Raw genomic sequence first — 12,880 nt, forward strand, 5'->3', positions numbered from 1 at the left:
AGAAGCCTCTTGGACCTAGACTTGGCACTCCGCTACCGCTTGCCATGCGGTAACAGAGAGAACAGTCTATGACTAGGGTGGCTGGAGTCTTTGACAATTGTTAGGGCCTTTCTCTGACACTGCCTGGTATAGAGGTCCTGGATGGCAGGAAGCTTGGCCCCAGTGATGTACTGGGCTGTACGCACCACCCTTTGTAGTGCCTCGCGGTCGGAGGCTGAGCAGTTGCCATACCAGGCAGTGATGCAACCAGTCAGGATGCTCTCGATGGTGTAGCTGTAGAACCTTTTGAGGATCTGAGTACCCATGCCAAATCTTTTCAGTCTCCTGAGGGGGAACAGGTTTTGTCGTGTCCTCTTCACGACTGTCTTGGTGTGCTTGGACCACGTTAGTTTGTCGGTGATGTGGACACCAAGGAACTTGAAGCTCTCAATCCACAGTAGGTTTAAAAGGTAGTCACTTGTAATTGGGATATGTATTGAACATGTCGGAGCCATTGACAAATGTTTAGTTTTTTAAATGTATTTTCCATAAAGCATATTTAAAACTGTATTCCGGTTTGGAGCGAGCTTTGGAACAAAGGCAGGGAAATTGTGGGGTGAGAAGCGACCAGAATGGGGATGCCGAGGTTCCTTTTCAGTCTCCATATGGAATCAGCTATCACCTCTGAAGTCATCACTAACATTACCTCAGTGAATCATTCCAACATCCATCCATCAATGAATGTCAAAAAAACAAACAGTAATACAGTTAATTGGTACTTTGGTACTGAGAAAAACTCATCAACATTCTGAAGAATATATGTTTTATCCATAAACATGTACTTTATGTCCTGATACATGATAGATGATTGGTGAAGTTAGTGGATAAAGAATGATGATCAGAATTTCTGGTGGCAGTGTTGTATTGTTGATGTGTCATATTATGATCCTCCAATAAACTATCAAGCATTACACATGTTTAGTCGCTTTTTAAAAGAATCGTACATTTTGAAGAGTGTTTCAATTAGCATTTCACTTTAAGGTCCATGTGACGAATACAGTATGATTTGATTTGATGCTGCTGTTTTGTTCCAGGTCTCTCTGGATTGAGATTTTAATCTCAACGAGACAAACCTGGTCAAAAAAAGTTGTAATAAAATAAATAAAAAGGTTTAATGATTGGTTTCCTAAATGTGTTATGAATTGATGATGGAAACAACCTTAAAATAACCACCATTTATACATATTAGCCTATCCAAGCTCCAGGTCACAAATTCAGTTGAAATTACTAGGAAACCATGATATTGACCTACGTTTTGCCTGGAGGGCAGTCATACACTTCAGGCTGTGCATGACTGCTGTTTTCGCCATGGCTGTAATGTCATATTGTTTGTTATTCAACTGTGAGAGTAGTGGATGGGTGGGGCAGGTACAGTGGCTTCAGAAAGAGTATAAAACAGGGCTGCAGAGTGCAGAAAGACACCACACTACTACTGAAGACCAGAAGACATCATCCAGATAAACAGCCATCAATCAGACAGCATCGTCCAACTGTAAGAGGTATGTTTGTTTTCACTGAGAATCTTCTTTGCAAAGGTATATAAGAGTGGGCAGGTGTATACAAGTGGACAGGTAGGAATGGATGGAGAGGTGTAGGTGGACATGTGTATAATGTAACACGGTAGACCTGGGATCCATATTAACTTGCTGTTCTTTAATTTGGTAGAGTTAAAGGACCCAGTGTGTGTGTGTGTGTGTTAACATGTCGTGCTCTATGTGCTTTAGTAAAGGATGAAGATCCAGAGTATGTTACTGCTGTTCGCTCTAGTGGGTGTCCTGTTAGCAAGCTCCCTCAATGAAGATAACTCTGAGGAAGGTACGTCTTGTTAGTGAATGTGTATTACTTTACTGCACGTTGAAATCTGATATAATTTAGTAAAACGAAAAATCTTTCTTCCTCAGCTCTCCTGCAGGAGGATGATCTAAAAGGTGTAAAGGCTGCCTTTTTGGCAAAGTTGGCTTCTCTGAAGAACAGCCCCTCTGAAGATGAAGGACCACGTGAGCTATCTATCTATCTATCTATCTGTCTGTCTGTCTGTCTGTCTGTCTGTCTGTCTGTCTGTCTGTCTGAGCAACAGTAAAGTGACAACGGGAGGTTAGCAGAGGGTGATAGGGAAAGAGGAGGGAGTAACATGGCTAACTCTTATCTCTACTGTTTATCAGCATCATGTTTCATAGAGGCAAATCATGATTTAAATGGTAGTCAAATACTGGCCTAACAACAGTACTTTTAAAAGGTTGTCACTTGTAATTGGAATATGTATTGAACATGTCGGAGTCATTTTCAAATGTTTAGCCTTTTAAAAATGTATTTTCCATTAAGCATATTTAAAACTGTATTCCAGTTTTTGGCAAGCTTTGGAAAAAAATGAAGGAACATTTGGGCTGAGAACCGACCAGAATGGGGCTCCGAGGATCCTTTTCAGTCTCCATATCAAATCAGCTATCACCTCTGAAGTCATCACTAACAATACCTCAATGAATCATTCCAACATCCATCCATCAATGATTGACTAACATGAAAACAAAACAGTACTAGAGTTCTTGGGACTTTGGTACTGAGAAGAACTCATCAACATTCTGAAGAATATATGTTTTATCCAAAAACATGAACTTGAAGACCTGATACATGATAGTTGATTGGTCAAGTTAGTGGATAAATAATGATCAGAATTTCTGGTGGCAATGTTGTATGGTTGACGTGTCATATTGTGATCCTCCAATAAACTATCAAGCATTACACATGTTTAGTTGTTTTTTTGATTAATCTTTCATTTTTAGCAGTGTTTCAATTACATCATACATGTTTCATAATAATGTTTTATTCCATGTTTTTATTGTGTAACAATGTGAACTTGACCATAATACAGATGCAGTGCATGCAGAGCTAATTACATCAGATTACACTGGGCAGTAATAGTAGTACACATACAGCTGAAGTCGGAAGATTACGTACACCTTAGCCAAATACATTTAAACTCTGTTTTTTCACAATTCCTGACATTGAATTCTAAAAAAGAATCCCTATCTTAGGTCAGTTAGGATCACCACTTTATTTTAAGAATGTGAAATGTCAGAATAATAGTAGAGAGAAGGATTTATTTCAGTTTTTATTTCTTTCATCACATTCCCAGTGGGTCAGCAGTATACATACACTCAATTAGTATTTGGTAGCATTGCCTTTATATTGTTTAACTTGGGTCAAACGTTTCGGGTAGCCTTCCACAAGCTTCCATAAAGAAATTGGGTGAATTTTGTTCATTTCCTCCTGACAGAGCTGTACTGAGTAAGGTTTGTAGGCCTCCTTGCCCACACATGCTTTTCCAGATCTGCCCACAATTCTTCGATAGGATTGAAGCCAATACATTGACTTTGCTGTCCTTAAGGCATTTTGCCACAACTTTGGAAGTATGCTTGGGGTCAATGCCCATTTGGAAGACCCATTTGCGAACAAGCTTTAACTTCCTGACTGATGTCTTGACATGTTGCTTCAATATATCCACATAATTTTCCTCCTCATGATGCCATCTATTTTGTGAAGTGCACCAGTCCCTCCTGCAGCAAAGCACCCCAACAACATGATGCTGCCACCGCCGAGCTTCACTGTTGGGATGGTGTTCTTCGGCTCAAACGCCTCCCCCTTTTTCCTCCAAACATAACGATGGTCATGATGGCCAAACAGTTTTATTTTTGTTTCATCAATTCTCCAAAAAAGTATTTATTTGTCCCCATGTGCAGTTGCAAAGCCTAGTCTGGCTTTTTATGGTGGTTTTGGAGAATTGGCTTTTTCTTTGCTGATTGGCCTTTCAGGTTATGTTGATATCGGACTTTTTTTACTGTAGATATAGATGCTTTTGTACCTGTTTTCTCCAGCATCTTCACAAGGTCCTTTGCTGTTGTTCTGGGATTGATTTGCACTTTTCGCACCAAAGTATGTTCATCTCTAGGAGACAGAACGCGTCTCCTTCCTGAGCGGTGTGACGGCTGTGTGGTCCCATGGTGTTTATACTTGCGTACTGTTGTTTGTACATATGAACGTGATACCTTCAGGCGTTTGGAAATTGCTCCCAGGGATGAACCAGACTTGTGGAGGTCTACAATTTTATTTCTGAGGTCTGGCTGATTTCTTTAGATTTTCCCATGATGTCAAGCAAAGATGCACTGAGTTTGAAGGTAGTCCTTGAAATATATCCACAGGTACACCTCCAATTGACTCAAATTTTGTCAATTAGCCTATCAGAAGCTTTTAAAGCCATGACATCATTTTCTGAACTTTTCCAAGCTGTTTAAAGGCACAGTCAACTTAGTGTATGTAAACTTTTGAACAAGTGGAATTGTGATACAATGAATAATAAGTGGAATAATATGTCTGTAAACAATTGTTGGAAAAATTACTTGTGTTATGCACAAAGTAGATATCCTAACCGACTTGCCAAAACTATAGTTTGTTCACAAGAACTTTGTCGAGTAGTTGAAAATCGAGTTTTAAGTCGGAAGTTTACATGCACTTAGGTTAGAGTCATTAAACTATATGCACACACACACACACTAGACGTACCATCTTGAGAGTTGGCTTCATTGAGTGAGCTTGATAACAGCACTTCCGGTAGAATGAACAGCAGTAACATATCCTGTATCATCTACTAAGCTACATTCTGAATTTAAAATGGAAAAATACATTAGTCACTGGCCTACACACAATACCCCATAATGACAAAGTACATTTTTTTTGTTGGAATTTTAGCTAATTAATTGAAAATAAAATACAGAAATATCTAATTTACATAAGTATTCACAATAAATGTTAGAATCACATTTGGCAGTGATTACAGCTGTGAGTCTATCAGGATAAATCTCTAAGAACTTTGCACACCTGGATTGCACAACATTTGCCCATAATAATATTTTCTAAATTCTTCTAGCTCTGTCAAATTGGTTGTTGATCATTGTTAGACAACCATTTTTTGACATAGTCTTGACATAGATTTTCAAGCAGATTTAAGTGAAAACTTTAACTCGGCCACTAAGGAATATTCACTGTCTTCTTGGTAAGCAACTCCAGTGTAGATTTGGCCTTGTGTATGATGTTATTTTCCTGCTGAGAGGTGAATTAATCTTCCAGTGTCAGGTGGAAAGCAGACTGAACCAGGTTTTCCTCTAGGATTTTGTTGGTGCTTATTTCCATTCCGTTTCTTTTTTTGTCCTCAAAAACTCCCAAGTACATAACGATTACAAGCATACCCATAAAATGTTTCAGCCTCCATTGTACTTGAAAATATGGAGAGTGATACTCAGTTATGTGTTGTATTGGATTTCCCCCAAACATAATATTTTGTATTCAAGATAAAAGTGAATTGCTTTGCCACATGTTTTGCAGAATTACTTTAGTGCCTTGTTGCAAACAGGATGCATGTTTTGAAATATGTTTTATATGTACAGGCTTCCCTCTTTTCACTCTCAGTCTTCTCCTATCACAGCCACTTTACTCTGTAAATGGTTTTAAATCCCCATTGGCCTCATGGTGAAATCCCTGAGCGGTTTCCTTCCTCTCCGGAATCTGAGTTAGGAAGGACGTCTGTATCTTTGTAGTGACTAGGTGTTTATACACCATCCAAAATGTAATGAATAACTTCACCATGCTCAGAGGGATATTCAATGTCTGCTTTTTTTCTACCCATGTATCAATAGGTGCCCTCCTTTGTGAGGCATTGGAAACCCTCCCTGGTCTCTGTGATTGAATCTGTGTTTGAAATTCACTGCTCGACTGAGGCACCTTATAGAATATTGCATGTGAGGGGTACAGAGATGGGGTAGTCATGTAAGAAACTATTATTGCACACAGAATGAGTCCACGCAACTTATGTGACTTATTAACCTCTACTTCCTCACAAACCCGGGTCCGGGAGCACCCCCATCAGTAAAAAAAGCTGACTAGCATAGCCTAGCATAGCGTCACAAGTAAATAGTAGCATCTAAATATCATTAAATCACAAGTCCAAGACACCAGATGAAAGATACACATCTTGTGAATCCAGCCATCATTTCTGATTTTTAAAATGTTTTACAGGGAAGACACAATATGTAAATCTATTAGCTAACCACGTTAGCAAAAGACACCACTTTTTTTACTCCACCATTTTCTTACTGCATCAGTAGCTATCACAAATTCGACCAAATAAAGATATAAATAGCCACTAACCAAGAAACACTTTCATCAGATGACAGTCTGATAACATATGCTATACAATAAATATGTTTTGTTAGAAAAATGTGCATATTTCAGGTATAAATCATAGTTTACCATTGCAGCCACCATCACAACTCTCACCAAAGCAACTAGAATAACTACAGAGACCATCGTGTATTACCTAATTACTCATCATAAAACATTTCTTAAAAATACACAGCGTACAGCAAATGAAAGACACAGATCTTGTGAATCCAGCCAATATTTCAGATTTTTTAAGTGTTTTACAGCGAAAACACAATATAGCGTTATATTAGCTTACCACAATAGCAAACATCACAACAGCATTGATTCAAGGCAAAAATAGCGATAACGTATAAACCACCAAAATATATTAATTTTTTCACTAACCTTCTCAGAATTCTTCAGATGACAGTCCTATAACATCATATTACACAATGCATATAGAGTTTGTTCGAAAATGTGCATATTTAGCGGCACAAATTGTGGTTATACAATGAGAAAAGTAGCAAAGCTGCCCAGAAAATGTCAGGTGAAATCTTTGGAGAGGCACCTATTCTAATCAGTAACTAATCCAAAACTTGACTAAAAAATACAGGTTGGACAGCAAATGAAAGACAAATTGGTTCTTAATGCAATCGCTGTGTTACATTTTTAAAATTAACGTTACTTCAACATACAGCGTGCGTTAAAGCGAGGCTGCACTGCAATTAATGGCGGCTTATGCATTTGACATTTTTCAACAGAACAACGAATTATCAGCATAAATAGTTCTTACTTTTTGATGAACTCCCATCAGAATCTTGGGAAAGGTGTCCTTTGTCCAAAAGAATCGTTGCTAGGTTGTAGAACGTCCTCTTCAATGTTGCAATTAGCAGTAAACATTAGCATGTGAGAGAGAGATACCCAACCCCCTAGAACGCCAGGAAATTAAATACCCGAAAATCGCAATATACTGACATAAAATGATATAATTTGGTTTAAAATAACAAGATTATGATGTCTTTAAAGCCTATATCGAATAAAAACACAGCCGGAAATTTCTAAGAGCTATAACCGAAGGTTCTAGTACAATATGCCAAGGTCCTCAGTGCGTCAGAGCGAAGAGCGAAAAGAACAGACACGTCCTTGCCAAGCGATTTATAACCTTTCAGATCTACGTAGAGACTCCATTTCAAGTCTCCCTATTCGCTAACATCCAGGGGAAGGCGTATGCAGTGCATCTCAACCAATAGAAGACAGGCAGATTTATAAACAGGTCTCAGAGCAGCTTGCAAAATTTGGCATTCTCACATCCACATAGGAAAATTGCTCTAAGTCCAGTTCTGTTTCACTCACAGATATAATTCAAACAGTTTAAGAAACTAGAGAGTGTTTTCTATCCAATAGTAATAATAATATGCATATTGTACGAGCAAGAATTGAGTACGAGGCAGTTTAATTTGGGAACGTCATTATTACAAAGTGCTAACAGCACCCCCTATTGACAATCTGGACCCTCTCTTTCTATAATTATCCGCCGCAATTGTTGCAACCCCTATTACTAGCCTGTTCAACCTCTCTTGCGTATCATCTGAGATCTCCAAAGATTGGAACGCTGCCGCGGTCATCCCCCTCTTCAAAGGCGAAGACACTCTAGACCCAAACTGTTACAACCCTATATCTATACTAGCCTGCCTTTCTAAGGTCTTCGAAAGCCAAGTTAACAAACAGATCACCGACCATTTCGAATCCCACCGTACCTTCTCCGCTATGCAATATGGTTTCTGAGCTGGTCATGGGTGCACCTCAGCCACACTCAAGGTCCTAAACGATATCATAACCGCCATCGATAAGAAACAATACTGTGCATCCGTATTCATTGACCTGGCCAAGGCATTCGACTCTGTCAATCACCACATCCTCATCGGCAGACTCGATAGCCTTGGTTTCTCAAATGATTGCCTCGCCTGGTTCACCAATTACTTCTCTGATAGAGTTCTGTGTGTCAAATCAGAGGGCCTGTTGTCCGGGCCTCTGGAAGTCTCTATGGGGGTGCCACAGGGTTCCATTCTTGGACCGACTCTCTTCTCTGTATACATCAATGATGTCGCTCTTGCTGCTGGTGAGTCTCTGATCCACCTCTACGCAGACGACACCATTCTGTATACTTCTGGCCCTTCTTTGGACACTGTGTTAACTTCTTTGGGGTAGGGGGCAGTATTTTCATGTCCGGATGGAAAGCATGCCCAGAGTAAACGGCCTGCTACAAAGCCATAAAAGCTAGAATATGCATATTATTTGTAGATGTGGATAGAAAACACTCTGAAGTTTCTAAAACTGTTTGAATGATGTCTGTGAGTATAACAGAACTCATATGGCAGGCAAAAACCTGACAAAGAATCCAACCAGGAAGTGGGAAATCTGAGGTTGGTTGATTTTCAACTCAGTTCCTATTGAAGATACAGTGGGTTATTGGTAATGTTGCACTTCCTAAGGCTTCCACTAGATGTCAACAGTCTTTAGAACCTTGTCTGATGCTTCTACTGTGAAGTCCATGCGCGTTCACATGAGAGGGAGCTCTGTTCCATCGCACTTATGAAGACAATGGAATTCTCCGGTTGGAATGTTATTGAAGATTTATGTTAACCTGATGAGGACAGAGGGCGCTGTTTTCACTTTGAATTTTGTCTGTGAGTAAAACAGAACTCATTTGGCAGCACACTTTCTGACCAGGAAGTGGAAAGTCTGAAAATGATGCTCCGTTCAAGGGCCTGCCTATAAATGGGCATGATACGTATGAGTATACATGCACGTCATACACCTTCCCCTAGATGTCGAGAGGAAGTGAGAGAAGAAATGAAGTGTTTATCTTGGTCTGAGGTGGAATTAATCCTCTTGGCACGACGAGTCACCCATTTTTTGTTTTCAGGAAGGCGCGAAGTTGGACCTGGATTTGCCTTCTGAATAGCTGTCGTTATAGGCGACTACTATCTCCGGCTTTAATTTTATTTGATACATGTGACAATATCATCGTAAAGTATGTTTTTTCAATATAGTTTTATTAGATTTTTGAAATTTATTCGGGACGTTAGGCGTGTTGCGTTGTGTGCCTTTGTTCAGAAAGGAGAGCTTTGCGCCACTTGGCTAGTGCGCTTGCTAATTCAAGAGGGAAAATGGACGTTCTAAATCCAAACAACGATTGTTCTTGACAAAGGACCCCTTGTCCAACATTCTGATGGAAGATCCCCAAAAGTAGGACCCATTTTGTCATGCTATTTCATATATCTGTCGAACTGTGTACTAGTAGTTTTGCGCCCAGGTTTTGGCCACTCTCTCGCTATAACATAAGCCTTATGTCGTAATGAAGATATTTTTAGAATTCTAACACTGCGATTGCATTAAGAACTAGTGTATCTATCATTTCCTATACAACATGTATTTTTTTGTAATGTTTATGAATAGCTATTTGGTCAGAATAGGTGAGAGTCTAATAGAAATATCCGCACATTCTGGGAAAAAGAAGCTACGTTAGCATAATGGATAACCACTGATTTCAGCTCTAAATATGCACATTTTCGAACAAAACATAAGTGTATGTATAACCTGATGTTATAGGACTGTCATCTAAGGAAGGTTTATGAAGGTTAGTGAAAATGAATATCTTTTGCTGGTTTATTCGCTAACGCTAACGTGCCTATTGCTATCGCTAACATGCCTTGATGAATGAATGTGGTTGTGTGGTAGGCTATTGTAGTAAGCTAATATAATGCTATATTGTGTTTTCGCTGTAAAACACTTAAAACATCTGAAATATTGGCTGGATTCACAAGATGCTTGTCTTTCATTTGCTGTACAAGATGCATTTTTCAGAAATGTTATGATGAGTATTTAGGTATTCCACGTTGGTCTCTATAATTACTCTGGCTGCTTCGGTGCTATTTTTGATGGTAGCTGTGATGGTAGCTGCAATGTAAAACTGATTTATACCTCAAATATGCAAATTTTTCGATCAAAACATAGATTTATTGTATAACATGTTATAAGACTGTCATCTGATGAAGTTGTTTGTTGGTTAGTTTGGTTGGTTCTTGGTTAGTTAGGTTGGCTTTGTGCATGCTACCTGTGCTGTGAAAAATGTCTGTCCTTCTTTGTATTTGGTGGTGAGCTAACATAAATATACGTGCTATTTTTGCTGTAAAACATTTTAAAAATCGGACATGTTGGCTGGATTCACAAGATGTGTACCTTTCATTTGCTGTATTGGACTTGTTAATGTGTGAAAGTTAAATATTTCTAAAAAATATATTTTGAATTTCGCGCTCTGCCTTTTCAGTGGAATGTGGGAGGAGTTCCGCTGGCGGAACGCTGTAGCGGTAAAGGTTAATAACATCCTAAAGATTGATTCAATACATCATTTGACATGTTTCTACTGACTGTTACGGAACTTTTTGACATTTCGTCTGCTTTTAGTGAACGCGCTTCGTGACTTGGGATTTGTTTACCAAACGCTCTAACAAAAGTAACTATTTGGACATAAATGATGGACATTACCGAACAAAACAAACATTTCTTGTGGAAGTGGGAGTCCTGGGAGTGCATTCCGACGAAGATCAGCAAAGGTAAGTGAAGATTTATAATGCTATTTATGACTTTTGTTGACTGCATAATATGGCGGATATATTTGTGTCTTGATTGGGCTCTGAGCGCCGACTGAGATTATTGCATGGTTTGCTTTTTCCGTAAAACTTTTTTGAAATCTGACACAGCGGTTGCATTAACTTATCTAGGATAGGTGGGAGGGTAGCGCGCCAAATTCCAATATATTACTATAAAAATCAATCTTTCATGAAATCACACATGAAAGACACCAAATAAAGCTACTCATGTTGTGAATCCAGCCAACATGTCTGATTTCAAAAAGGATTTACGGGGAAAGCACACCAAACAATTATGTTAGCTCAGTACATAGCCACAGAAAAACACAGCCATTTTCCCAGCAAAAGATAGTAGTAACAAAAACCAGAAATAGAGATAAAATGAATCACTAACCTTTGAACATCTTCATCAGATGACACTCATATGACATCCTGTTACACAATACATTTATGTTTTGTTCGATAATGTGCATATTTATATCCACAAATCTCGGTTTACATTGGCGCCATGTTCAGAAATGCCTCCAAAATATCCGGAGTAATTACAGAGAGCCATGTCAAATAACAGAAATAATCATCATAAACTTTGATGAAAGATACATGTTTTACATATAATTAAAGATACACTTGTTCTTAATGCAACCGCTGTGTCAGATTTTTTTTAAACTTAACGTAAAAAGCACACCATGCAATAATCTGAGATGGCGCTCAGATTTAACAACATTTCTCCGCCATTTCTCTGGAGTCTCCAAAATTTCTCTGGAGTCAACAGAAATACGAAATTACATCATAAATATTCCCTTAACTTTGATTATCTTCATCAGAATGCAGTGCCAGGAATCCTATTTCCACAATAAATCGTTGTTTTGTTCGATAATGTCCATTACTTATGTCCAATTAGCTAATGTTGCTAGCATGTGTAGTACACGTGTCCAAACGCTCGCGCAGATGCAGGCAAACGTTGGACGAAAACTTCAAAAAGTTATATTCCAGGTCGAAAAAACTGGTCAAATTTAGTAGAGAATCAATCTTCAGGATGTTGTTATCATTTATATCCAATAACGTTCCAACCGAAGCATTATTTCATGTCTGTATAAGTAATGGAACGCAAGGCGACAACATGAGGAAAGCGCACGACCAAGAACTGGCAATCTGCCAGACCACTGACTCATTCCCCTCCCATCCAGTCCCACAACACAGCATAAGCTTCATTCTCCGTTCTACTGACTGTTGACATCTAGTGGAAGGCGTATGAAGTGTTTTTCTGTGGCTATGTACTGAGCTAACATAATTGTTTGGTGTGCTTTCCCCGTAAATCCTTTTTGAAATCAGACATGTTGGCTGGATTCACAACATGTGTAGCTTTAATTTGGTGTCTTTCATGTGTGATGTCATGAAGGATTGATTTTTATAGTAATATATTGGAATTTGGCGCGCTACATTTTTTCTGGATTTAGGCTAAGTGGGATGCTAAGGTTAAACCCAATTCGGGGAAAAAACAATTTTTTGTACACAAAATGTTTTCTCGCTTCACAAGAGCATCTCTCCCCCTCTTTTCTCTTTCTCTCCTCAGCAACAACGGAAAAAACCTGAGAAGCCCTCTGCACACCACCCATAGTCTATCTTGATTGGTCCAAACCGAGCACGCACTCTTCACGTGAACAGAAACTGTCCCAACATATTTAAAGTAGCAGTATATAATAAGTTAACCAACATAGTGTAATGGCTGTCATCCTCTTCTTCCTCTGAAGAGGAGGTGTAGCAGGGATCGGACCAAGACGCAGCGGAGTTCGTGTTCAACATATTTAATAAAAGACGATAACGTGAACATTACACAAATACAAAATAACAAACGTGGCAAAACCGAAACAGTCCTATCTGGTGCAATGAACACAAAGACAGAAGACAACCACCCCCAAATCCCAACACAAAACAGGCTACCTTAATATGGTTTCCAATCAGAGACAATGACAAACACCTGCCTCTGATTGAGAACC

General features: G+C 39.0%; 1 long non-coding RNA gene across 1 annotated transcript; it reads left to right on the plus strand.

Annotated features, from left to right (window-relative positions):
* Nucleotides 1-1,460: 1,460 nt before the first annotated feature.
* On the plus strand, nucleotides 1,461-2,625 carry LOC120041615. The gene is made up of 4 exons (XR_005475904.1): nucleotides 1,461-1,538; nucleotides 1,764-1,854; nucleotides 1,941-2,036; nucleotides 2,384-2,625. It is a non-coding gene; the product is annotated as an uncharacterized LOC120041615 (long non-coding RNA).
* Nucleotides 2,626-12,880: the final 10,255 nt, after the last annotated feature.

Source organism: Salvelinus namaycush, unplaced genomic scaffold, assembly GCF_016432855.1.
Source record: "Salvelinus namaycush isolate Seneca unplaced genomic scaffold, SaNama_1.0 Scaffold488, whole genome shotgun sequence".
NCBI classification, from domain to species: Eukaryota; Metazoa; Chordata; class Actinopteri; order Salmoniformes; family Salmonidae; genus Salvelinus; species Salvelinus namaycush.